The sequence below is a fragment of the Mytilus trossulus genome, chromosome 2, assembly GCF_036588685.1.
Source record: "Mytilus trossulus isolate FHL-02 chromosome 2, PNRI_Mtr1.1.1.hap1, whole genome shotgun sequence".
Classification (NCBI taxonomy): Eukaryota; Metazoa; Mollusca; class Bivalvia; order Mytilida; family Mytilidae; genus Mytilus; species Mytilus trossulus.
Genome location: NC_086374.1, coordinates 60,415,939 through 60,439,440, shown reverse-complemented (window position 1 = coordinate 60,439,440; position 23,502 = coordinate 60,415,939). Strand labels below are relative to the sequence as shown.

At 30.6% G+C, this 23,502-nt stretch overlaps 3 long non-coding RNA genes across 3 annotated transcripts in view; 2 read left to right on the top strand and 1 right to left on the bottom strand.

Moving 5' to 3' along the window:
* Positions 1-2,528: 2,528 nt before the first annotated feature.
* The window catches only part of LOC134707685 (uncharacterized), a 29,067-nt gene continuing 8,093 nt past the window's right edge, over positions 2,529-23,502 (bottom strand). The window contains exon 3 of the long non-coding RNA XR_010105754.1: positions 2,529-3,257. This is a non-coding gene — a long non-coding RNA (uncharacterized LOC134707685). The remainder of the gene's footprint in view (positions 3,258-23,502) is intronic.
* LOC134707684 (uncharacterized) lies at positions 8,358-10,831 on the top strand. The gene is made up of 3 exons (XR_010105753.1): positions 8,358-8,430; positions 8,737-8,798; positions 9,698-10,831. It is a non-coding gene; the product is annotated as an uncharacterized LOC134707684 (long non-coding RNA).
* Positions 11,290-21,622, top strand: LOC134707683 (uncharacterized). The gene is made up of 6 exons (XR_010105752.1): positions 11,290-11,635; positions 11,725-11,792; positions 12,645-12,709; positions 13,336-14,553; positions 18,602-18,660; positions 20,786-21,622. It is a non-coding gene; the product is annotated as an uncharacterized LOC134707683 (long non-coding RNA).

Genomic DNA, 23,502 nt, shown 5'->3' with positions numbered 1-23,502 from the left:
TTTTTACTACTATCCTCAAAATTCAAACAAAACAGTCAGATATTTTGATCAACAAGAGGTACAATCTCAAACCATGTGGTGAAAAAAGACAACACATAACCAAAAAAAGTGACGGAAAATTGTCTACACTGACAACAAAATATTATACAGCAACAACCCATTCAAAGACCTGAGAGATTCTCAGGCACCAATTCAACCAAAGACCAGGGATGAACTCCAGCACTGAGCACCAACCAAAACAAAGAACAGACATGAACTAGGGCAAAAAGCACCAACCCAACCAAAGACCTAAGAGGTTTTCAGGCACCATGCAACCAACTAAACTAAATAGCCAGGGATGATCTCAGACACCATGCACCATCCTTTCCAAAGATCAGGGATGCTTTCAGGCACAACAACCTTACCAAAGACCAGGAATGATCTGACACCAAGCACCAACCAAAAAAAAAAAAAAAGGGTGATCTCAGACACCACAGAATGTTAGCAAGTATTTGATATGTTAACTTATCTACTACTTGTGTAAGTAAAATGGTTTTTTTTTCATTCTGTGCTGCATTTATTCTATCAAAAATTGTCAAAATGCAACATGAAATTTTTATGTGTTTTTCATCTCTTTCTTCAAAATGTTTTACATATTGAAATTTTTTGAAAATTCCATTGGACTATCAAAAATAATTAGTAAATAATTTCTTGAATAATTTTTTTTTTATTGGAAATGTTAATTTACTTTAATCAACGAATATGAAAATAAATGTTCAAACCTTTTTCATGCATAACCAAATTAATAAATGTGTTAAATAAAAGATTACAAATAAAAAAATTCTATATTTTTTTTTTTAGAAAATTAAGATATGCTTCTAAGAGTTTTTACAATTGAACTGTTCCAGAATATAATAATGTATTGTTTTTTACAGAAAATATAAGGTAAAATGACAAATTATGATTCGGGTTTACATGAAAACACTGATATCTTGAATGACAGTAGCATAGGTGGATCCAGGGAGCCTTGCCCCCCCCCCCTTTTGTGGGTAAAGGAGTAAGTTCGGTAAGAGCCATATTTGGCCCCAATTATAAAGTTCATAGTAACAAGACAATAACTGTTTCAAGTTGCCTTAAAGACATGTTAGAAAGTTACACAGAACTGTTTTTGTCAAAGTTTACTTCTAACGTTAATTTTTACATCCCAAAAAGGTCAAAATAAGGGATTTTGGTGAAATTTGTCAAAATAAGCCAGATTGCAACCAAATGAAGGACCAGGAAACATAGAGCGCAGGCGTCGACAAGCTTAATATTCAAATAAGACGTGTGAAATGTCTTCACAAACATTATTTTAAAAGATCTTTGTTGTCGACATATGCACTCTATATTTCCTGTCCAATAATCTATGGAAATTTACCCATTTTCATTGATTTTTTTGTGAAAATCAATATGAGTTCAACTTGTGACGTCATAATGAAACGCAGAAACGTAAAATTTCCAACAAAATGGTGTATATCCTAGCTAGTCAATGGATTAGCTGTAATTTATCGTGATATTGGTCGATTAATCTGAATTTGAAATTTACGCTAAAAAGGGGGCCATTTTAGGACCTTATCGAACATACTCCTTTTGGTTGATTATATAAGGAATCACTGTAGTATGACTAGAGAGGCCCCCTCATGAAAAGTTCTGGATTCTGCCACTGAGTAGCGAAATAAAAATTCACTAAATTAGAAGGGGAGGCAAGTTGTATAAAATAAGGGTATCAATACGATATGGTATTTCAACAAATGATGCAATTTTGCTCTAAATTTGTGAAGTAAAATTCAGGTACACTATGCCAAGATCAAATTCATGTATATTTTACCCTTGGGAAGTTGTAAAAAACTGCTTGAAAATTAAGATATGTCTGCAAAGTATTTAGTAATTGGGGAAAATATGGTTTGGTTCAGATTAATTGAATAAGATTTTGAATTTCTGAAATTAGTTGATATTGTAATAAAAAAAAATATTTATGATTATCCCAAACATTCACCATCAACGATTCTGGAAGATTATGTCGAGCAATTTTTTTTTGTTGTAAAAGTTTTCATCCAATAATTTATAACTGTAGCCAAATAATAATTTGATTAATTAAAGCCATGGACACCTTCTCATAATTTAAAAATATTGAGATAAATATGCCGATATAAATACAAGTGGTATTTATTTGATTCTGGAATAATTTTCATTTCATATTTAAAAATTACCAAAAAGTATTTTTTTTGAGAACATATTCAGCTTGAATACATAAATGACAGAGATTTTTATTAAGCATTTCATGTGAACAACCAAGTTAGAAATTTGACCGAAAAAAACTAAAAAAAAGATTCAGGCATACAAATTATAATATACATTAAAAACTGGATATTAAATGATAAAACCGTGGAAGAAGATTGATTTAATTTGATTACAACACTATGTAACCATTGAACAAGATTTTCTTCTGAAATGCAGCAAAATGGTTTGCCCATCAATTTCAATAGTTAAATTGATATATATAGGAAGATGTGGTATGAGTGCCAATGTGACAAATCTCCATACTTATATATGCAACAACATTTGAAGCTAAAAAAGAGGTTGGAGATTAACCCAGAGTGGAACGCCCATTTATTTAATTTCTTTATCAAATTGATCAATGCAGAAAGGGTGATAGTTGAAATAACTTAGGATGAGGTTTATTATGTTGTAAAACAGTTTAAGGTCCTTGGATCAAATGATCAACAGATATTTATAAAACATTTTTAAACATTGTCTTGTTTGCATTGTTAGTGCTTTCGGGTGGTTGAAATTTTCAAAACAATTCATGCAGTTTTTGGTGATACACTTGTTTAAATGATAAAACTGAAATTTCAGTTTTGTAATTTAACAACTTCCCTAAATATTTTACTGTTTTCAATACATCTTGATTGTCAAATTGGAGAATAACAGTACATTTGTACTTGAAACTAAATTAAAGTTTGTCATCTGCATTTAAAGTTTCATAGCTGAACATTAATGTTCATCTTGATTTTTTTTTTGAAGACTAAGCAAATATCAAATGACCATTTCAGAAATACATTGAGGTCAGAGCGCTGCGTTTCTTATCTATTACTAACATAGTTTCTCTTTGGAGTAGCTTGCAGTTGCTAGGGTCTGGTTGTTTCTTTTGTTTTTTCATTGGTTCTTTGAATGGTGTCATGGTTTTCAAGTGTTCAGGATATGGTGTTCTGCTTTTGAGGGAATCTTTATATGTAATTCTGAAATGAAAATATTTGATATTTGTTTGGTAATTTAAGTATTAAAAAAATTATAATTTTGAGCTTAAATCTGTAAAAAAGTTTTATAATTTTCGAAACAATGTCAAAAACAAAGGTCTTTAATCAAATTCTAAATTATATTTGACATATTATGATGTATTGGAAACCAAAATATTAAAAATATATTTGTATCTTAGATTGAATTCAAATACCTTATTGTGAAAAATTACCCAAAATGTTATATACTTAAGCGTCATCAAAATTATTTCAGGGTATCTGTTTCTTAAAAGCACTGATTGCTAACAAGATAATGGTGAAGTAAAAGTAACATTTCAAAATTATAATCTACCTTTTAAATTAAATTCACTTAATGCTTTGACCAAGTGGGAAGAACAAGTATTTAAATCATTTCAAATACCCCCCTTAAACCTTCATTCTTATTTATCTGAAACTATCATCATTTCCCAGAGTTATTTAGATAAAAATCCCTAGTATTAAACAGAAGTATCTAATTATTTTGCTTCAAATATATCATTCTTGGGTTCATTTTTAACTCTAACCCCCAATAATATGCTTTCATTCAGACATTTTACAAATTCTCCATACAAATCCCCAAAAAAATAATTTTGTGAAAACCTAAAATTTGTCATTCACATGAATAATAATAATAAAAAAAACTGTCAATAATAAGGAATCCACAGTATTCACATTTTGCTTGAAAAATATTTGTAATCAAGTTTCATCAATTAGCCTCGAATGTTGTATTTAAGCGAAATAGTTGTTTGTTTCTTTGCTTTGTCTTTACACAGCTGAAAACTTTTACTTTTAAGCAAGGGAGATAACTTGTTTCAAATTTAATTTAATTAAGAAATTTCTAAAAATGACATTTGTCCATTCAGCATTATATTTTTCTAACATCAGTGTAATTCTTAAAAATGTTTGGTATAACTATTTGGTTTATAATTATCAATACATAATTAACAACTATTTTTAATTTCAACTTTTTCGTCACATTTAACAATTACTCATCATGACAAGATTTTGACATTTCTTTTCGAAATTCCCCTTATATTTCTTTTAAAAATTGCATACAATATTCACTTTAACATATTATAATTGTTAATGTTTGTGTCATTTTGGTCTTTAGTGGATAGTGGATAGTTGTCTCATTGGCAATCATACCTCATCTTCTTTTTTATAACTAAGCAGGTTCAAATTAGATCATGTACCATACTTTAGGGGCAGTGGTAGATTCAGAGGGTGGGAGTTCTGGAGAGGTTGGATCCTCCTTTTGTCGAGCCTTTGACTTAAGTTGAAAAAGTGACACATAGCGATCCTACATTCCGTCATTGGCATCGTCCACAAATATTCACTCTGTGGTTAACGTTTTTAAAATTTTAATAGCTTTCTTAAACTATCCTTGATTTATACCAAACTTGGACAGAAGTTTGTAAATGATCATAAGATAGTATTCAGAAGTAAATATTGTAAAAATAAAATTCCATTTCTTCGTATTTTACTTGTAACTGGACTTAGTTTTTCTCCTGGGAAATATTACATTCACTCTGTGGTTAAAGTTTTAAAAACTTTGATAACTTTCTTTAACTCTCCTGGATTTGTACCAAGCTTGGACCAAAGCTTGTTTATGATGATAAGATAGTACATGTACCCAGAAGTAAATTTTGTAAAAATAAAATTCCATTTTTCTGTATTTTTCACTTATAACTGACTTAGTTTTTCTTCAAGTTAACATAACATTCAGTCTGCTGTTAAAGTTTTTAAAATATTTATTAAATTCATAAACTATTCTGGATTTTTACCAAACTTTGACAGAACTAGGACATGCTTCTTTTAATCAAAAGATAATAAAAAAAACTAAGGGATTGCTAAAGTGAATTTGATAAGATAGCCATATTTTGGATCCTACGGCACCTTCATCAGGATTGAAACTATAGGGAACTGCAGAATCCTGTAATGATAATTTGCATTTCACAATGTCACCATCAGGATAAATTATAAATAGGAGAGTGAAGGTAGATGCGAAAATCAACTAGATCAAGAATGTTAAATAAAATATGTTTTTGTATATTTGGACGACATTTGACTTGCAATTATGTACCATTTACTAGGCTGGATATAGTACAGACTTGCATACCGTACCATTTCGACACTGGAAGCAGTACGTTTGTCTGAGCGAAGCCAATTGGAAGCATGTACCTCTTAGTGAAGCTAATTGGGAGCACATACCCTCTGTCTTGTTGCGAAGCTGATTTGAAGCAGTACATATATACCTCTGTCTGCTAAAGCTAATAAGAAGCAGTACCCCTGGCAGCACGGTCCCAATTAGAGGCATGTAACTCTGAGGGAAGCCAATTGGAAGCATGTACCTCTGCAAAATTTGATTAAACACTATTCAACAAATTTTATTTAACATTCTTTTTAAACCATTAATACTTTTTGTCGAGCCTTCAACTTTAATTGAAAAAAACATGAGACTTAGCCATCCTACATTCTGTCAGCAGCGTCATCATTGCCGATCACAAAAATTCACTCTTTAGTTTAAGTTTTTTGAAATTTTTATAACTTTCTAAAACTATTCTGGATTTCTAAAACTTCCACCGAAGCTTGTATATGATCATAAGATAGTACCCAGAAGTAAATTTTGTAAATGAAACAAATTAATTTTTCCATATTCTACTTATAAATGCCAGGATACAATACATTCACTAAAGTTTTTAAAATTTTAATAACTTTCTTCAAATATTCTGGATTTGTAACAAACTTAGACAGAAGCTTGTTTATGATCAAAAGCTAGTATCTAGCAAAAAATAGTTAAAATTTATTTCCTGTTTTTCCGTATTTTGCTTATTAATGGACTTAGTTAACCTTATATTCTGAAGTTAAAGTTTTAAAACAATTATTAGATTCATAAACTATTCTGGATTTTTACCAAACTTGGACAGAAGCTTCTTACAATCAAATGATAGTCTGAGAGGAATATTTTTATTGATATTCCCCCCCCCCCCCCCCCTCATTTTTGTTGAGCCTGGGATTAACAGCAAAAGTAAGCGAGACACTGGGATCTGCAGAACCTGTACAAATTTTTTGGTTGCAATTAAATGAGAACAGAACCTAGTTTGAACCCTGCCTTTTATCCTGGGTGGGAGCCCCATCTCTTTAAAAATGGCTGGAACCACCCCTGGGGGAGAATAATTGCTTTTTTATCATTTGAAGATGGAAAAAACTATTTACGTTATTACATGGGATTTGTTTCCAAATGGCAGAAAAGAGGTGTTTCCTGTCTTGTGTATTGACAGGAGCTAGTTCTGACTGTTATCCTCCATTTAAGGAACCAGTCATTCCCAAAGTTTACCTTGTGTCAGTCCATCTCTATTAATGTAAAGATATCAGTGATTTCTCTTCTCTTAAGTTTTTTGGAAGCATTCTTATGAAAAACAAATTTTGACATCACCGATTAATATGGTTCATGTCTCAAACTTAATTTGGGAACAAAAATGTTACTTTTGAATTGTAAATTTTGAAACTATTTCCTTCAACTATTCTAGTTTAATGATTTTATTACATGGAATTTGAATTTGGACAATTATTTTTTAATTTAAAGAAACAGGATTTTTTGAGTTTACAATATTTCATCCTAAATTTTATCCTAAATGTAAAGATTTCTTACAACCACTATTTTGTATTATATTTGTATTTTATATTATCAGCGTTTCTTTTACCATTGAAACTTCAAAGGAAGATTGCACTCACGTTGAAGTTGTGTTATTCCTAGTATGAAACTGGTTGAGAAATTTCCCCCCATTTTCCCGAAATTTGTGAAATTTTATTAAAATTTACAGACAGTACTCGTTTGTGTAATCAACTCCTGCAGTTATAATTTTTTCTATTCTTGAATTAGGAGATTTTTATTTAAACCTTTGTAAGAATGTAACAATTTTTGTTTAGAACTCACATGATGAGCATGCAAATTGATTAAGGTTAATCGTCATCACAAATGTTTGACCTTTTATATTTCCATATATTTAAATTTCAGTAAAGACCATTCTCCTTTGTTGATGGAAAAAATGAACTTGCACAACTGAGCTACTTCAGGCTATGATCAATTTTTGTAGAATTATTTTCATACTTATGATGTGTGTAAAGAGAAACTTAAAACAAGGGAAATTTTATTAAACTATGCTCCAAAATATTAAAAAAATGTTTGTGATTTATAGGTGTTAGCCAATAAATATTCTGTTCTTTTTTTATAACCTCTTTTTTTAGGTATTTACATATCAGATGTCTGCTAACTAATATAAGAGCAATAATTTGAGCTATGTAAATAAAAAAAATGTAAACATAGTTCTAAATAAAAATGGAAAGAGAAATTGTGGGTATTTAAAAAAAAACATTTGGTCAATTTTCAAAATTCAAGTTACATGTATAAAAGCACATCTGATATTTTTACTGTTTTATGTACGAGTTCAAACAATTATTTTTTATATTGAGAGTTACTTCCATGCTGCCATGAATGTAAAAAGAAAATATTGTGAGATGCTTTGGAACATTCTTTGGACAATTGTATATTGGATTATATACAACGGAAAGGACATTGGAATATTAAAATGGATTCAGTGAACTGGTTATCACAAAGAATTATGTTGAAAAGCATGAAAAGTAGCCATGGCAGCAGCTCCAAGGAAGATGGTTACATAAATCTTCAACCAAGTCTGAGGCTTCACCAAGAAAATAAGAAGGCAAGTTTAATTAAGCCAAACATTTGCTATACAATCAGTAATTTGATAAAAATTGTATATTAAGGGCATATGATAGAGTTGATGTTGCTAATGTAAAATGTTATTTTTGCCATTCAATGGGAGATAATTCATAATTTACCTTTATAAACAATGGAATATATTTAAATTATTATTTTTGTGGAGTTGAAAATTCAATCAATAAACTTAAGACTTACTGTTTTTGATTTTAATCTTTTATATTGATTTTACAGTTATTTATGTTATAGTAAGAAATTGGAATAATGTTTGGTAAATGTCAGGGAAATTGAAATATAAAGTATATAAATTGTAAATTTTCATATATTTCAGGTTTTTTTTGTGAGATTTTTTCATGGTGTGGGAATAAGACTTGGAGGTCTAATACAGCTAGTATATAGGTAGGTGCCAGTATACAGTTTCGAATAAAATAAATGTTTTATAAATATTCTTTTTAAATTTTATGTGGTTCAGGCTTGAAAGTTTGTAAGAGTTTGGTTTCTAGTTTACGCATATTTTTTTTTATCAGTACAAACATAACGTAATTTTGAATATCGAACCTAATTATTTAGTTTGTTGGATTGCTATCTAGTTAATATATGTTCTCAGCCTCTATTACACATATATAACCTATTTCTTTATAATTTCATATGGTAACAGTGATCTTTTGAAACCATTCTGGTAAGACTTAACACTTTATATTTCAGATTAGCATCAGCTTGTCTGTAAGGATTGAGGCTGAGAATGGCCATTGGAGCTGACTAATATGGTAAGAACCAATACATAAATTAATGAGTCATTTAGCCAAGAACATGTAAATACCCTAGAATGTTATGCAAAGAAGTATTATATTTTAATTATGCAGATCTTGAGACGTAGTAAACTTTATTTTTTCTTGAACTATAACTGTGATATAATCTAAAGGGAGGTATCAAGATAAATAAAGGAAATAAAAAAATTATTCAGTTACTTAGAAAATCTTACTATCTGTAAGTTTTCTAAAATTGTTCCCGTATATACATTGTATAATGAATGGGATGTGGACCATCATGTGGTATGATTGCCACTGAAACAACTATCTCCCAGAGACCAAATGATATGTAAGCAACAAATGGTCACTATGGCCTTCAACAATGAGCCAAACATATACCTTACAGTTAACTTTAAAAGTTAGAAACATGGCAAAATGTGAAACAATTCAAACAAGAAAACCAACAGCTTGATTTATAATGAAACCATGAAATAATAACAATTATCGCTATTTTGTGCATTTTTCCTTTGATCTTTTTTGTGATAATTTTCATATCATGCTTCTCGCTTGAGATGGAAAAATTATTGCTAGAAACTAAGGAGACCACGTGGCGTTGCTAACAAAATTGACATTGAAATTGACAAGGTCGTCATAGGTAAAATAGCGATAAACAGATTATCATTGGTCATCTCAACGATAATCTATAAATACGTCGAACAACAACCAACTACTTGTCATCCCTTGTTTGCTACTGAAGACTGGTTGTTTGTAAATTCAGTCTACAGAATCACTTCAAAGCAAAGTAAAAGCAATGTTCTATTGTTCTATGCATCATAAGTGCATTTATTAACTAGTTACTTATTCCTTTGCATTGCATATTGTTCTGAAAGATATTAGAATGTATATTTCTTTTTCAGGTGACTTCAACTGTGGCTGCAGGAAATTATTGTGCAATACAACTGAAACCAAAAAGAATGTAATTCAGACTATTTTTGTGTATGTTTTAAAAAATGTTCATATTTTTTTACCAAAAAAAAATTTAAAAATTGTAAAGATTCTCCATTTTCAACAAAGCTGGAAGTTGTTGGCTAAATTGATACTTCATAATTTTCCGATTTTACTTTTAGACCTACTTTTGATATCTTAATTATGGTCAATGTGTTATCAAACATTTCCAGAAGGTTAAAAATGGAGAATCTAAAAAAAAAAAGAAAAATAATGTTATTTTGTTAAAATGTACATTTTGGTTTTCTGATTTGTTGGATGTATCTCTTTTTTTCTTCATTAGTTTGTTATTTTTTGCAGTGTTTTTAGCTATAAAAAAGATTATTTCACAAGAAGCATAGAAAAAAACACATCTTGGTGAGAAAAGATTAATTCAGATTTTTAGTGTTAAATGCCACAATAAGCAAGATTTGTTATATATCTTGGTGTCCATTTTTTGAATTGGTTGAGAAAATCGGAGTAATGGAAGTGAACCACCTAGGTGAACAATGATGTACTAAATATTTTTGTTAATTATTTAAATAATTTATATCAAATTATTTATTATTTATTATAGCTATACCATCTTGTATTTTTGTTAGATATAGCAATGATGTGGAGTCTAAACAGGTGAAATTTTTGGCAAAGGGAGGTAATAAATTATTCCCCTGTTTAACTCCTCATTCTTTTAAATTTATTATTTTACTTAAATATTCATATGTATAAGTTTTTTGTTTAATATCAGATGTATACTAGCTAACAATGACTATTATTCAGAGTTCTGTATATAAAAAAAAAATGTAAACAGAGCTCCAGATAATAGATTTAAGGGTGGGAGAAATTATGGGACACTATCGGTAGAATTGATTTGGTGAAATTTTCAAGAAACGTGATTAATTGAGAGTGCATCTGATATTTTTTTTATTTATTTCTATAAATAATGGACCAAAAACGAAAAGATTGCAATTAAGATAATGATGACAGCCACTCTGGCAGCCAGGAGAGCAGCTCTAAGGAAGATGGTCAATAAAATTTTCAACCAAGGCTGAGGCTTTACCATGAAATTGAGAAGGCAAGTTTATTGAAGTCAAACAATTTCTATACATTTTCTAGAAATATTTGTTAAATGAACATATTCATCCTTATTTTCTGCTTGAAAAACATCTTTCAATAATTTATTTACCAGTTTAATATTTTGGGATACCATTGTCAAGGGGTACAATCAAAATCACGTGATGGATATACACACACAGGTAGTAACAGTCGAGCGTATTTACTTGTTTATATCAATGAAATTTAATAAATAAGGTAGTGCACGGAATGTCGGATACTATCTAGTTTTGAAATACACAATTATCATTGCTGGAAATTGTGCAGTTAATGCTAACACTTCGACACAAAAATTCGTTGAAAATTTGGAACTGTGTCGAAGTGTTTTCAATAACTGCAGGCTTTCTAGCAAAAACAATTGTGTATTTTAAAACTACATACTATCTGACATTCGGTGTGCCAACTTATTAATCAAAATTTAATTGATATAAACAAGAAAATGCAACTACTAACCTTTCAAGCGGCGAGTTCGACTGTAACTTCCGGTGTGTGTATATCCATCACGTAATTTTGATTGTACCCCTTGATTGTACATTAACAAGAATTTCTATTACAATTGCAGGAGTAAATTCTAAGATAGGAATTAACTTTCAAGGGGAGACTAGCACAATTAACAGCAAGATTTGTTCATTCAATGGGAGACAACTCATTTTCATTATTCAAATTAGTTGAGTGCAGAATTCAAATCATAAACCTTGACTACTTTTGTTTGTTTTTCAATCTTTACAAAATATGTGGATTTTATACTATTGGTACTTGAAGTAAGAAATCAGAAAAATGTGCAAATCAATCTTTAGGTTGACATAGAAATTGGTTTGTAAAATTAATAAATGTGTTAATTTCTTTTTAGGTACTTTCTGTGGCATGTTTTCATGGTGTGGGAATAAGACTTGGTGGTCAAATACAGCTAATATGTAGGTAGGTACCAGTATTGTTAATCCTGTTTAAAAAAAAATAATCTATAAATAAGATTATTTTAAAATGAATACTGACTTTTTTAGGGTTAAAGGTTTATAAGAGTTTGCTCAACAGTATATAGTTTTTATTTTATCAGTATCATATGACAATGGTCTCTTGGCAAAGTATGGCCTTATAATAGATTTTAAATTTCAACTTTTATCATAGAATATCAAAGGGGCCCCAATTTGGATCTTAAATGGATATATTTCAAGAAACTTAATGTGACTTAAAATAAATCGCTTCTTTATAATACATTGTAGTCTCCATAATTAGCTATATTGGGAGATATTATCAAAATGCTATAATTTTGTGAATTTTCTTACCTAAAAGCTTAAAGAATACCTTTGATCCAAAATGTTTCGTAACTTATAGGAACCAAGGGTAATACATGTATATAAATAAAAAGACGTAAACTATTACTGGATATGCTAAAAACTGTTCTGAATTGTGAAAAATTGGACCTTAATTGGCGCTTTTGCGAATACACCAGAATTGCATAATCAAGATGTCATAACTTAATAGTTTATAGTGTCAGGTGCCAAAATTAAGTGTTTATTTTGTATCAATAATGATACCAGAACAATATATATGTTAAATTTGTAGTATTTTGGCTTGATTTAAAAAAAAAAAAAAAATCTTAGGGCCAACTTAACCCTTTTAAGCCTACTCCTTTTAGGATTGAATTGTGTTGTTGGATTGATGTCTAACCAATGTTCTCAAAACCTATCGCATATATAACCCATTTTATATATCATAGATACAGTATTTCAGAAGTTATCCTTTAAAACAATTTTGTATTTTATATTTCAGGTTAGCACCACAGCTTGTCTGCAAGGATTGAAGCTGGGAAACGGCCATTGGAGCTGAATTTTATGGTAAGAAACTAAAATATTGATTAATGAACTTTTAAATTCACCATGTATTTTTTTATGAACACATGTATTTTGAAATATTTTCCAAATTAATAGTTTTAATTATACTGGTAATCTGGATTGGGTATTTAAGAATAAAGAGATGTTATAAGATTGCCAACTACTCAACTATCAATAAGAGAAGCAAATTACAATCACTGTAGGACCTTCAGCAATGAGCAAAACCTATATGAATGTAAATAATGCAACTGGTTGAATATCACAATAGGAACTTGTATTTATAAATCTAATCTCTAATGCAAAACTTTGAGGCCAGATTTTTCTGAAATCTTGGGATTATTTATCTTGCATATTTGTCCATTTGTTGAAAAAAAATCACAAGAATAGCATGCAATAATTTCTGGTTTTACAGTACAGTTTTAAAGGCCCTACCTGAACATAACAAAATGTGAAACAGTTTCAAACTAGAAAACCAATGCATTAATTCATACAACTAATAAAGGAAAATAAACATGATGCACATCAACCATTGATTTTATCATCCTTTTTTGCTAATAATTGTATAAATAGGTATATCGGTTTGATCTTGTTTTGACAAATATGTTTAAGAATGTTTATTTCTATTTCAGGAAGCTGTGGCTGCAGCAATGATTATGTGATAAAACTGAAGAATGTAATTCAAATTTTTTTTGTATATATTTCAAAAAATGTAATTTTTTATAAAAAAAAAAAAAAAAAAAAAAAAAGGTGTAAAGATTCTCCATTTTCAATTAGATTGGAAGTTTGTATTTACAATTGTTAGATCTTCTTCGTTATTCCCCCACCCCCTGTATCTCTATTTCATTTTTACTTTGAAAATGAAATGAACAGACAAATTTTACTTGTCAACTTAATAATGGTCTGTCTAGTCAAAAGGCCTCCAGTTGGTTTAGAATGGAGAATCTAAAAAAAAATATGTAAAGTGTTTTTTTTTAGTTTCCTGAATTTTTATATACATTTTGTTATTGCTCCCTTTCAATTTTTATAAATTCCAGATTTTAAGTTTTGGATTTATGGGGCTTTATTCATAAAAAAGGGGGATTTTTCACACCTGGACAATAACTCCAAAAGGCTTTCACCAATGTCCATGAAACTTTGGTGAATTGTTTATATCTATTGACATAAGCTCCCTTTCCCTTTTTATTAATTTTAGATTTTACGTTTTCTTAAGTAATGAATTTTTATACTTAAAAAGGGGGATTTTATGCAGTTTTGGTGAAACTTAAAAGAGCAACGGCCGTATCATGTGCTAAAGCGCATCCCTTTATTGAAATGTGTTGTAGTTTTTACATATTATTATTTCTTTATTTTAATTATACAAATTTAGTATTGTTAAATATTTAAAGGGTGTGGAGTCTCAACAGGGTGAAATTTTCAGGACAAAAGGGAGGTAATTCCTTTGTTATACTCATTATACTTGAAATTTCCTGAGTGTTTATATGGAATATAACTTTTTTAATTAAAATATTCACTTTTGTACACATTTTCTTTAAATATCAGATGTATACTTGCTAAAATTACTATTATTTAGAGTTCTGTAAATAAAAAAAAATGTAAGCAGAGCTCTAGCTATAGATAATAGATTTGGAGGGTGGGAGAAATTGTGGGTAACTACAATTGATTAGGTGAAATTTCAAAAGACTTAAAAAGTGCATCTGATATTTATTTTTACATAATGTTATTTCTGAAAGCAAATGGACAATAAGATGAGGACATAAACCACCTTCCAGGTTAGGATAGCAGCTCTTAAGGAAGATGGTTAATTAAATCTTCAACCCAGTCTGAGGCCTTACCATGAAAAATATGTGGTGAGTTGAAATATTCCACAAAACTAATGATCATTTTATTATAGGCATTTTAAATTATTTGTTTATAATGGGTTTGATTTTGAGGACATCTACATCAATGCTGAACAATTTTATAACACATTAAAAAGAAGATGTGGTATGATTGCCATTGAGACAACTATCCACAAAAGACCAAAATGACACAGACATTAACAAATATAGGTCACTGTACAGCCTTCAACAATGAGCAAAGCCCATACTGCATAGTCAACTATAAAAGGTTCTGATAAGACAATGTAAAACAATTCAAACAAGAAAACTAACGGCCTTATTTATGTAAACTAGAGGCTCCAAAGAGCCTGTGTCGCTCACCTTGGTCTATGTGAATATTAAACAAAGGAAGCAGATGGATTCATGACAAAATTTGTGTTTGTAAATCTTACTTTACTAGTCTTGCTGCTTACATTTATCTCTATCTATAATGAACTTGGCCCAGTAGTTTCAGTGGAAAATGTTAATAAAAATTTACAAATTTTATGAAAATTGTTAAAAATTGACTATAAAGGACAATAACTCCTTAGGGGGTCAATTGACAATTTCGGTCATGTTGACTTATTTGTAAATCTTACTTTGCTGAACATAATTGCTGTTTACAGTTTATCTCTATCTATAATAAAATTTAAGATAATAACCAAAAACAGCAAAATTTCCTTAAAATTACCGATTCAGGGGCAGCAACCCAACAATGGGTTGTCAGATTCATCTGAAAATTATGGGTCAGATAGATCTTGATCTGATTAATAATTTTACCCCGTGTTGGATTTGCTCTAAATGCTTTGGTTTTTGAGTTATAAGCCAAAAACTGCATTTTACCCCTATGTTCTATTTTTAGCTGTGGCGGCCATCTTGATTTGATAGTCGGGTCACCGGACACATTTTTAAAACAAGATACCCCAAAGATGATGATTGCCAAGTCTGGATTAATTTGGCCCAGTAGTTTCAGAGGAGAAGATTTTTGTAAAAGATAACTAAGATTTACGAAAAATGGTTAAAAATTGACTATAAAGGGCAATAACTCCTAAACGGGTCAACTGACCATTTCGGTCATGTTGACTTATTTGTAAATCCTACTTTACTAAACATTATTGCTGTTTACAGTTTATCTCTATCTATAATAATATTCAAGATAATAACCAAAAACTGCAAAATTTCCACAAAATTACCAATTCAGGGGCAGCAACCCAACAATGGGTTGACCGATTCATCTGAAAATTTCAGGGCAGATAGATCTTGACCTGATAAACATTTTTACCCCATGTCAGATTTCCTCTAAATGCTTTGGTTTTTGAGTTATAAGCCAAAAACTGCAGTTTACCCCTATGTTCTATTTTTAGCCGTGGCGGCCATCTTGGTTGGTTGACCGGGTCACGCCACACATTTTTTAAACTAGATACCCCAATGATGATTGTGACCAAGTTTGGATTAATTTGGCCAAGTAGTTTCAGAGGAGAAGATTTTTGTAAAAGATTACTTTAATTTACGAAAAATGGTTAAAAATTGACTATAAAGGGCAATAACTCCTAAACGGGTCAACTGACCATTTTGGTCATGTTGACTTATTTGTAGATCTTACTTTGCTGAACATTATTGCTGTTTACAGTTTATCTTTATCTATAATAATATTCAAGATAATAACCAAAAACTGCAAAATTTCCACAAAATTACCAATTCAGGGGCAGCAACCCAACAACAGGTTGACCGATTCATCTGAAAATTTCAGGGCAGATAGATCTTGCCCTGATAAACATTTTTACCCCATGTCAGATTTCCTCTAAATGCTTTGGTTTTTGAGTTATAAGCCAAAAACTGCATTTTACCCCTATGTTCTATTTTTAGCCATGGCGGCCATCTTGGTTAGTTGGCCGGGTCACCGGACACATTTTTTAAACTAGATACCCCAATAATGATAGTGGCCAAGTTTGGTTTAATTTGGCCCAGTAGTTTCAGAGAAGAAGATTTTTGTAAAAGTTAACAACGACGACGGACGACGACGGACGCCGGACGCAAAGTGATGGGAAAAGCTCACTTGGCCCTTCGGGCCAGGTGAGCTAAAAAAATGAACGAAAAACAAATATGTAACACATAAACAAACGACAACCACTGAATTACAGGCTCCTGACTTGGGACAAGCATGTACATAAATAATGTGGCGGGGTTAAACATGTTAGCAGGATCCCAACCCTCCCCCTAACCTGGGACAGTGGTATAACAGTACAACATAAGAACAAACTATAAAAATCAGTTGAAAAAGGCTCAACTCATCAGATGCACAAAAATACAAATGGATGTGAACAACAACTTGTATTCAATTGAATTGTTTTGTACCTTAGGTATCAAGTTAACATACAGAAAATGATAGTATAAGACAAATTCATAAGAAATGTGACAAGGCATAATTTTGTTACACTTTTTAAAAAAATCTTCGCCCTTAGGGAAATAACCTTTTAAGGGTTGACAATTTTGGATATTCACCTTTCCTAAGGGCCATAATTGTATATTGTTAACATGATGGTAGGTATACAAGCTTTTAGTTATTTCATAATTTAATAGTAATTGATATCAATTGTTTTTTTAAAGGTTTGAAATATTATACTATATGATAAAGTACAAGTTTATTTTTGTATTGCAAACTTAATCTATACTATTAAACGAGAAGACCTCATTTTTGGTGTCGCTTCTCTTCTTTCCACAATAAATTAATCAACACGCGTTTGTGTTCTATAGGTACAGTACATAGTCGCATTTGTCATCCATTCATATCATTATTCAGATTGAGTTATTTTGGGAGAAAAATGAGAAAAAGGCATCCGGATATTGTCCCGTCATTGGACGAAATTTTAAGTCTGATTAGACTTCCGGTTTGCATTTTTCTGTATACTGTATTTTAAGAATTCTATCTGCTATCATTTTCAAGTTTACTATCCACGGCGGTCACATAGTTTATTAAATAGAGAGGGTTTGTATACTATATCAATGACCACCATGGATCGATTAGTAAACTTCAAATTGAAAGTAAATACACTATATTTATATAGTAATGAATGTTCATAACAGATAAGCACTACAATTATTCAAGTGAACTTTTGATACCTTTTCTGAAATTCTCCAGTTATTAAATCTTTTACAAAATTCATTGGTTACAAAAAAAAAGAAGATGTGGTATGCTAGCCATGTTGAGACAACTCTCCACAAGAAACCAAAATGACACAGAAATTAACAACAATAGGTCACCGTTCGACCTTTAACAACAAGCAAAGTCATACCGCATACTCAGCTTTAAAAGGCCCCGAACTGACAAAGTAACAGAATCCAAACCAGAAAACTAGCGGCCTTATTCATGTACACAAAAAAAAAACGAAAAACAAATGTGTAACACATAAAAAAAACGACAACCACTGAATTACAGGATCCTCAGTTACTTAAATGTTTGTAACATACTCAATGTAATATGTTCATATTAAAATTGATAGAAAACCAAAAAATGGGAATTTTGGAAATAAAGGAGGAGGGATATAAAAGATACATTTTCCTGTCCCCAATAACCTATGACTTATGATACTTTTGCTTAAATTCCCCACTAAATTTATTATGGTCATATTGTAATTGATAGAAACCCAAAATTGGGAATTTTGAAAATAAAGGAGGAGGGATAATGAAAAAAACACATTTTCCTGACCCCAATAACCTTTGACTTATGATACTTTTGCTGAAATTCTTCAGTCATTCAATATTTGTTCTTCCAACAACACTTTACATACTTTCAACTACGCTCTGAATGCCCGCGATTTCGCGGGTGTGTTCTAGTAGAATTGAAAATAGCAATCGAGAATGAGTTGGAGAGATAAAAAAAACATGCAAAGAGCAGAAAACATAACCATTAGTTTGATTTTGAATACCAATTATTTTCTCACAGAATTTTGTATGTTATTCGAGAACTTTTAATCAATTATTATGAACTATATATATTTTTTAAAGTTGCGAATAACTGACCTTGAACTTTGTTTTACAGGTTAGCATCACAAGTTTCCTTTGGGTAACTTGCTTGAGGAGTAAAGAGAGCTGTATAAGGTGAGAATTTATTAATCAACAAACAATTTAAATTTTAATTATACATGTATCTATGCCCCTAGATATCTAGGTATCCATTTTTACTGATTTTTTGTCCCTTTCCTGAACAAGAAATATGAAGGGGATATAACCTGATATCAAGTAAAAAAATAGCTTTTATAAAAAGATCCATAATAACTGCCTTACATTCAGTGGTTCATATATTCGTTTCAACTTTCAAAAGAATTTTATTCCTACATTTTTAACATAAATTTTGTGTGGAGTAAGTGTCAACTAAACAACAAATAATATACCGTATTCAATTATTTTAACTTTTTGTTTAGTGAATTTATCAGCAGCTTCTGCATTCATCATGTTAAATATTTCACATAATTACTCATGGAAAATTGATGTTAAGGTGGTACCCAACACTTTCACTAAAATTAATTTGGCTCGTTTATATTTTCATAAAATTTTGACAAAGTATTACTTTTGACCCTTTGACAAAAATATAAAAATTTCAAAAACGTTGAACGAACTATTTTATCAGATAAATTACACTGATTAGGCCACGGTTTTTTAATTTGTTGGTTTACGGATTTTCTCCATGAAAAAGTCGGGTCGGTCGGTCGGAAAAAAAAAAGAAAAAAAAAGATCTTTCAAGACAGAAAACTGATATGCAAAATAAAAATATATTTCACCTTCCTAATAATATGTTTGTCATACTATTTTTTCATTGTTCTTAAATATTAGTTTAATGAAATATTATTGCTCAGCTGTAAACATCGCATGACATTGTCTAATAATTTCCCGTAAAAAAAAAGGGGGGTACACTGACAAGACGAAATTAAATCGTCATTACACAAACAAGAAAAACAGATTTACGTTAGTTATTTGACTTAACTTTTAATCAAAACTTGGTGAAAAATAATAAGCACGAAAACTGATTAAAAAAAAAGTAAAACGTCGTACGAAATAAGTTTCAACACACGTGTCAAAAACGTAATAGACTAGTCCACTGGAAAAACGAGAAGATGAGGTTAAATAATCTGTTGTCATGCATTCCCGTTTTTTATCCAAATGAACGATATTTTTTTATTATCTATAAAACAAGAAAATATCAAATGATTTGTTAAAATTCAGTATTTTAACTTGATGTCTTGAACTTCCACTGGTCCACATTTGGACAAGTCTATTTATATGAGAACATGCATCTTACGGACTGGTGACAAATAAGGGAAACGAACTTATTGTGTAATTGGTTTTAAACAAAGGAAAAATTCGTTCCGCAAAATTATTTGCGCAAACGACATTTCAAGGTCATTAATAAGTGATTTGTCTATTTTTAGAAACGTAAACTGAGAGTTTCAATTTTCACAACAGAAAGTGTCATCACTTCTGTTAGTGATTAATGCATTTCATTTCATAGAAAAGGATATTTTAATTATTTTTCAGGGATAATGCATTTGTTAGAATCGGCGAGAATAAAAAAAATCCTGAAAATTCGATTTTATTTTTATTTTGGAAATCGGCAAAATCGGGTCGGCGGATCCGTAAACCAACAAATTAAAAAATCCTGGCCTTATATAGCAGTTTTACAAACACTACTTTTGATCATTAAAAAGCTTAATCCTCCCTAAATAACACAACGTAATTAAAACGTTTAGCTGATTTTACAGAGTTATCTCCCTGTAGTGTAAGGTACCACCTTAAGTCTCAGAAAAGTTTGGAAAGTTTATTTTTGTCTTCAGTAGCCTGTTTCTGGGGTTGTATGTTGATGTGTTACATATTTGTTTTTTGTTCATTTTTTGTACGTAAATGAGGCCATTAGTTATCTTGATTGAATTGTTTTACAGATGTCATTTTGGGAATCTTTTATAGTTGACTGCATAATGGTTAATGGGCATTGCTCATTGTCGATGGTCATAAAGTCTATAGTTGTTTTAAATTTCTGTATCATTTGGTCTCTTGTGGAGAGTTGTCTCATTGGCAATCATACCACATCTTCTATTTTTTATATTTCACATTCAGTGATATCAGGTTCTTTTTTTATTTGAAAAATTGCACATTAAATGTTATTATATTCCAGAATAATAATTAATTCGAAATCAAACAATAATTAAAACTTGACTTTATTTCTTTTCAGTTGAAAGTGTCACCTTTGCTGCCTTGTGTGGTACAATCTTCAGACAATATCCTGCAAACCGTGGCTGAACTGTTACTATCTTTTTTTAGTAGAATCCTTAGACAGTAATCTTGTGGCAGAATGAGTTGTAAACAAATTGTTTTTTTTTCCTGTATTGAGTTTCAAATTGGATATTTTTTATTTATATTATTTGTATTCCATTTGCATTCAATTATTGTTTTTTAATTGATGAATCATTAAAACTTAAATTTTGCGGGGTCCTAAAGGACTTTCTTATAGGGGGCCAGCGCAATTGATTAAACAAAATTTTTCCCGCAACAGGGAGAGGAGACATCCCCATAAATATGCCTTTGAAATGGGGTGTTAAAGAAGATTTGTATTGTTTGTCTGTTTGTCCATCATCAGCTCTCATCCACAGCTTGGTAGATTTTCATTGAAACTTTCAGCTGATTTTCTGTACTAAAGGCAGTATGTTTTTTAATTTATTATAATGAAATTTTGGGTTTTCCCAACCTTTTTGAAGTGAAAACAATGGAACACAGTGTTGGCAGATACTGAAGATTATTTGAAAGTTTAGAGAAAGTCCCATTTAATCTTGATAATTGTGGGTTAAAGTTGTAGATGGATAAACAAACATATCAATGTCAACATTTATTTTGTATAAATGTAATATTATGCTAATGATACAAAACCCATGATGCAGATCCTTTTCCTCCTTTTTATTGTAGAGATAATTTACAGACGTGTCCAAAATCATATCTCTAGAATCAATTTGTTTTTTGATATTCGTACACACCTAACAAAAGCAGATTGTGTTTGGTTTCATTTGGATATTTTGTATCATTGTGATATATCATAATAATGATAATTGGTAAATAAAATATATTTGAAAAACAAGCCTCATTTCATTTGAATTTGGATAAGTAAAGGGGGAGAGATTTCTGTGGTCCACGGTATTACACACATGCAGATGATTTATATTTCCATTAGGTGTCGATCATCATCATTCAACTTTTTTAAGAATTTTTTGTGTAATTTCTTTGCTGGTTTGAATAAGACCCAAAATAAACGATGCTTTAAGCACTACCTTACAGAATTGATCATTGTGTTTGCTGATTACCATCATATAGCTACCAATGCTGTTAATAGGTGACTATAATGCTAAAAGGATTTATGTAAAATCATAATTATGCAAACTGTAGAAGAGGCTCGATAGCTCCATATCTGTATGCAGATGCCTCATGGTGTTTCATTATACATTTTACCCTATATTTCAGGTTCAATAACCAGGGTGTTTTTATGCCCCATCTATGATAGTAGAGGGGCATTTTGTTTTCTGGTCTGTTCGTCCATTTGTCGTACTGTTCGTCCGTCTGTCCCGCTTCAGGTTAAAGTTTTTGGTCAAGGTAGGTTTTTTTTAAGCTGAAGTGCAATCAACATGAAATTTAGTATGTATGTTCCTTATGATATGATCTTTCTAATTTTACAGCCAAATTAGACTTTTGACCCCAATTTCACGGTCCAATTAAAATAGAAAAGGAAAGTGCAAGTTTCAGGTTAAAGTTTTTAGTCGAGGTAGTTTTTGATGAAGTTGAAGTCCAATCAACTTGAAACTTAGTACACACATTCCCTATGGTATGATCTTTCTAATTTTAATGCCAAAGAAGACTTTTTACCCAATTTCATGTTCCATTGAACATGTAAAATGATAATGCGAGTGGGGGCATCTATGTTGGGTACTTTGAACACATTCTTGTTAGGACATGAATTTGACATTTTTTAGGCAGCAACTATTTGATTTTGGGGGGGGGGCTGGGGCTATGGTTTTTTTTGGAAAAAAAAGTTTGTTTCCAGGTTTTGGTGAAAAAATAATTTGTTTTGGACCATGAGAAAAAAAATGCTTTTGGTTTGTCGCTAAAAAAATATATTGTTCTTCGCCAAAGGCGAAAAAAAAAGTTTGCACAGGAAAAAAAAACCCATAGCCCCCCCCCCAGAAAATCAAATGGTTGCAACCTTATGTGTAATATGGCTGACTATATATTTGGTATATTATAAAATTATAAAAAAGGTATACATGTCCTTCATACAAAGATTACATCAGTGGTCTTGTGTTATTGCGTTGGTCTCAAGTTGGACCCCCTGGCATGTTAAAACCAATGATTTAAAAAATGGCATTTGCTGCTGCTCTATTTGTGGATTGCTCAAAGTAGGCTTAATATTCATGAACCTGTCCTGAATATGCATTTAATTGCCACAGGACTTTAAACAGCAATTCATTATTACCATCCTGAGGGAATGCCTAGCCTAAACAAGTCGTGGTTCAGTGATTAATATTCAGTTTTGTGATTATGTATTTGTTTCTCTGAAACAAGGTAATTCTTCATGTTTATTTATGTTTTAATGGATGGAATGATTGTATGGTGCACATGTCTGTCTAACAAGGTTCTTCTGACCTTGACCTTATTTTCATGGATATTTGTTCATATTTAAATTTTGTGATAAGGATTATTTCTTGGATACTATAAGTAAAAGTTATAAGAGATATTCAAAAAAGGGTCAACTATATTTGGTATACAGAATGATTATATAAAGGTAAACATGTTTGTCTGATGAGGTACATCTGACCATGAACTTATTTTCATGTTTTTATAGCGCCTGCAACTTCAGTGGCAAAAGCAAGACTATCTAAGCCATCCTACATTTCTTTTGTAGTCTTC